The sequence below is a fragment of the Apium graveolens genome, chromosome 1, assembly GCF_009905375.1.
Source record: "Apium graveolens cultivar Ventura chromosome 1, ASM990537v1, whole genome shotgun sequence".
In the NCBI taxonomy this organism is placed as follows: Eukaryota; Viridiplantae; Streptophyta; class Magnoliopsida; order Apiales; family Apiaceae; genus Apium; species Apium graveolens.
The window spans coordinates 168,247,246-168,252,468 of NC_133647.1; the positions used below are offsets into that span (position 1 = coordinate 168,247,246).

The 5,223-nt window shown below is 38.0% G+C and overlaps 1 non-coding gene across 1 annotated transcript; it reads right to left on the bottom strand.

Annotated features, from left to right (window-relative positions):
* Positions 1–2,675: 2,675 nt before the first annotated feature.
* LOC141681949 (small nucleolar RNA R71) lies at positions 2,676–2,782 on the bottom strand. Its single transcript, XR_012559365.1, has one exon. It is a non-coding gene; the product is annotated as a small nucleolar RNA R71 (small nucleolar RNA).
* Between the last annotated feature and the right edge of the window lie 2,441 nt (positions 2,783–5,223).

A 5,223-nucleotide genomic window follows, 5' to 3' on the forward strand; every position in this document is an offset into this window, starting at 1 on the left:
TATATATATATATTGATATAGTTCAAAACTATTAATCGAATAAAGTTTATTCGATAGCTTTATTTATTTAATGAATATTATTCTGAATATTCATTCGAGGACTTATGACTCCGCTTATTTATTTAATGAATATTACTTTGAATATTCATTCGAGGACTTATGGCTCCGCTTATTTATTTAATGAATATTACTTTGAATATTTATTCGAGGACTCATGACTCGGTTTATTTTATTTAATGAATATTACTTTGAATATTCATTCGAGGACTTATGACTCTGTTTATTCTATTTAATGAATATTATTTTGAATATTCATTCGAAGGCTTATGACTCCGTTTATTTTATTAATGAATATTATTTTGAATATTCATTCGAGAACTTATGACTCCGATTATTTACTAATTAATATTCTTTATTTTATTAAAGAATAATGTGTCGATAATCAAACTCACTTTTGATTACTCAAATAAAGATATTACTTTCGTATAAGTATATCTTTGGTTATTTAATATTCATTTCAAGTATAAGTTTTACAACTTCTACTTCAATTATTTTTATAAAGATTATTCTTTATGGAAATATTATTTAAATAATAATATTAAGATATTTTCTAATATATCGGGACTGATTTATTTCATTAAATCAGCATTACTCCAAACATTCTTAAAAATGTTTTCGAGTCTTCAAAATGATTTTAAAAGTTAGAGCGGATCCCAAAACTCATTTTTATAGTTAAGATCTTCCTTTCGAAGGGGATTTAAATACTCGCTCAAAACTTGAGGGATCCGGCTCAGTGGTGTATTTTACATTCGCAACGAGGTTGCTGTTTTGATAAATGAATTGATTACTTACCCAACGTTCAGGAAGTAAGTCCATCTATTGAGTCGACATAAGCAACATAGGCTCAGTGGGCGTCCATGAAAGTGTAAGTGGCTCAGTGGGAGTCCATCAAATGCGTAAGTGGCTGAGTGGCAGTCCAGCATAAGGTCCTATTGCGGCCAGGGTGATGACCAGTGAGGAATTCGTCCATCTACTAGTAGAAAAGGTTACTTATTGGTATCTTTGCCTGATCAGCAAGATATCAGGTTTATGCCAAGGTTTTCTCCTTTCCAAATTCATTGGATATTGCAACTCTGTTTATAATTTTCATAACAGAGGTTTTCAAGGAGTGTATGAAATGTATATATATAGGTGTATATATATATCGGGACTTAATGAAGTATCTCGTAACTTCATTATTTATAATGATATTTCAAGGATTGAATATATTCAAGTCTTATCTTGTAGTCTCATCTGGGTGATGAACTTTTGAAACTGATTATAACTTGAACGGTGGTCGTTCAAGTAGTATTCGGATATAAGTATATTGGAGTATCTTGTAACTTCATCTTTTAAACTTATATCTAGTAAATGATTATCTTGTGCATGCCAAAGATTTTCAGAAAAACGTTGAGAAAAGGTTAGATATGTGAGATCACCTTGCAATGATATTTTATATAGTTATAAACGGGAACTCTGTGTATATTATACATGTCAGAGGATTTCAAAGATTGTGAAAAGTATATATGTATATATATACTGAATATTTTGCGACTTGGTCGCGTTAAGATATCAGCATGGTTCATTTCTTCTTGACCAAGACTTTCATGTGTACTATGAGAATGCTCATATATTGTTAATTATTATACATATTATTTTGGTGGGCTTGTTGCTCACCCTTGCTTTCTTCTTTCATCACACAACATCAGATAGACAAGATGAACATGACCAAGCTCCCAATTCGCGAGCGGATAGGAAACGTTCCGCAGTTTCCTATAGGCGTTGATGTCGCTGTAGCTGAGGTAGGAACTACCAATAGGCTAGGCTTTCAACTCTTGATGTACCAAACTTATGTATCTTTATAAATTGTAATAATGGCAAAGAAATGTAAATTTATTCAGAAACCCTTTTAAGGTGTAATGGCATATAATTGTGGAATAAAATGACTCGTGTTATTTTTGGATATTCATCTCTGAGACTATAACTTGTGGTGTGTGTGTTTATTGTGGGGTCACAGTACAGAGTAGTTGATGGTTTATTAAGATTGGGTGTTATTAAGGGAAATGGAACTCGTGACAACCCGGATCCCCGACCCCGGATTTGGGGGTGTTACAGCGCCGCTGGCAGGCACTTGATGTTGTTAATTATTTAGTTTATGTGCTTGTCATCAGTGGTCGTTAAAGTTCACTGACTCAGACTCTTTTACTTTCACGATTTATTTGTTTGTGTTTCAGGTACTCATTATAATGGGAGATCCAGCAACACGAACGAAAGCCTTGATGGATTTTTCTCAACCCAAGATCAATGACATTCAATCTAGTATTGTCAGGCCAGCTATCACAGCTAATACCTTTGAGATCAAGCCTGGAATAATTCAATGGGTGCAGAATTCAATCCAGTTTGGGGGTTCTTCAACGGAAGATCCCAATATGCACATTAGGGATTTCATGGAGATCTGCGATACCTTCATGTTCAACGGTGTTTCTGAAGATGCTGTAAAGCTGAGACTATTCTCATTCTCTCTGAGGGACAAGGCTAAGAGCTGGTTACACTCTCTACTAGCTGGTTCGATTACTACTTGGGAAGAACTTGCTCAAAAGTTTCTCACAAGATTCTTCCCTATGGAAAAGACAGCTGCAATCAGGAATGCTCTTACTCAATTTGCGCAACAAACGGGAGAATCTTTGTGTGAAGCTTGGGAGCGCTATAAGGAGATGCTTAGAAAGTGTCCTCATCATGGAATGCCTGATTGGATGATCATCAATTATTTTTATAACGGTTTGGGAGCACAGTCCAGACCCATGCTCGATGCAGCATCAGGTGGAGCCTTATGGGCTAAGAGCTACGATGAAGCTTATGATCTGATTGAACTGATGGCTTCTGATGAATACCAGTATCCAACCCAGAAATTTCCACAGAGCAAGGTTGCAGGAATTCTTGAAATGGATACAGCTACGGCTATCACTGCTCAACTGAAGGCGTTATCTATGAAGATCGATTCTCTGGCTAACTATGGTGTTACTGAGATAACCAGAGTTTGTGAGCTGTGTGCAGGTTCGCATGCGAAGGAGCAATGCGCTATATCTAGTGAATCAGCTCACTTTGTGAGCTACTTTAAGACATCGCAGTAACCAGTTCCAGACACTTATCATCCTGACAACTGGAATCATCCTAACTTCAGATGGAGCAATAATCAGAATGCGATGCAACAGCCGTTCCAGCAGTTTGGAGCTGAACAATTCAACCCTCCTGGTTTTCATCAACAATTTGCACCAAGACAACAACTCCAACTTCAACAACAAACTCATGGAGGTGCAGGTCTATCTTCGAATAAAAAATCTGAATTGGAGGAGTTGAGGCTTATGTGCAAAAACTAGGCTCTTATATGCCAAAGCCATGCCGTTTCTATCAAGACTCTGGAGAACCAGATAGGATAAATTAGTAACGCCTTATTGAATCGACTACCAGAAATGCTTTCTAGTGATACAGAAGTTCCATGAAAGAGGGAAGCAGAAGAGCAGGTTAAAGCAACTACATTGAGGTCTGGGAAGGTTGCAAGCCCTGAAAAATCTCAAGTTCCAGATCTGAAGTTTTGGCTGAAGAAGATGTGCAGAAGGAAGCAGAAGTGGAATCAAGGAAGAAAACTGTGGAACACACTCCTCCTGAGGGTAATACAGGGGAGAAACAGGTCTATCCTCCACCTCCTTTTCCTAAGAGGCTGCAGAAGCAGAAGTTGGATAAGCAATTTGCTAAGTTTCTGGAGGTGTTCAAGAAACTTCATATCAACATACCTTTCGCTGAAGCTCTTGAACAGATGCCTAGCTATGCGGGGTTTATGAAAGGTATTCTCTCTCGGAAAGTGGAGATCGATGACTTAGAGACCGTTGCTCTTATGGAGGAATGCAGTGCTGTGCTGCAATAGAAGTTGCCTCCGAAGCTTAAAGATCCTGGAAGTTTTACTATTCCTTGCACCATCGGAAACTTGTCATTCGACAAGTGTTTATGTGATCTGGGAGCTAGCATCAATTTGATGCCCTTGTCTATCTTCAAGAAGCTTGGTCTGCCTGATCCGAAACCAACATATATGTCATTGCAACTAGCTGATCTCTCCATCGCTTATCCACGGGGCATTGTGGAGGATGTCATGGTCAAGTTGGACAAACTTATCTTTCCTGCCGACTTTGTAATTTTTGACTTTGAGAAGGATAAGAAGATTCCCATTATCTTGGGAAGACCATTCTTGGCTACAGGTTGAACTATGATCGATGTGCAAAAAGGAGAGCTTACGATGAAGGTTCACGATCAAAAGGTCACTTTTAATGTGTTCAAGGAAATAAAGTTACCCACAGCTAAAGAGGAGTGCTTTAAAGTAGAGTGGGTTGACTGTGTCATGAATTCGGAACTTGAGAAATTGACAAAGTCAGATACCTTAGAGAGATCCTTAATAGGGGAAGAGCAACTGCAGGTTTTGAATGCACCTCCATGGAAGAGGAAGTTGGATATGCCATTCGATTCTCTTGGGTTAGCAGAGCTGAAAATTTCTCAGGAGCGTCTCGAGCCATCTATTGAAGATGTTTCCACACTTGAGCTTCACCCACTACCAGAACACTTGAGTTATTTATTCTTAGGTGCACCACATGATAAGGGCTTGGGATATATTTTTGATGATGTAGAGGGTAGCTGAATGAATCCTCTAGTGCCTACATAGGGTTCTTCTCATGTGCAGCAGGTAGTTAATAGGACTGGTGTTGGTGATAAGCAGTACAGGCGAGTAATTAGGCGTATGGAGGCCATGCACGATATTCACCTCCATTTTGCTGCAGATTTGACACAGGCTTTGGGCACTATTTTCCGAGCCACTGGTGTCGAGGTTGATTGGCCACCTGATCCTCCACCCGAAGAGGGTGATCTTTCCGACGAATAGGTATGCCTGAAATCCTTATTATTGCCTTCAATGAGGACACTGAAAATTTTAAGTTTGGGGGCGATAATGTAAGGATTAGTTTGTGTGTGTCCATATAGTTCATAGAGATTTATGTTCCATATAGTTGTATTTTATTCGTAGTGTTTCATGATTGTTCATATATGATATATTTGTTTGTTTTTTATGTGATTTCATATAGTTGCATTTGTATGCATATTTAGCATGATCCCTTAAGGTGAACTATGCTATTTGATAAGTTG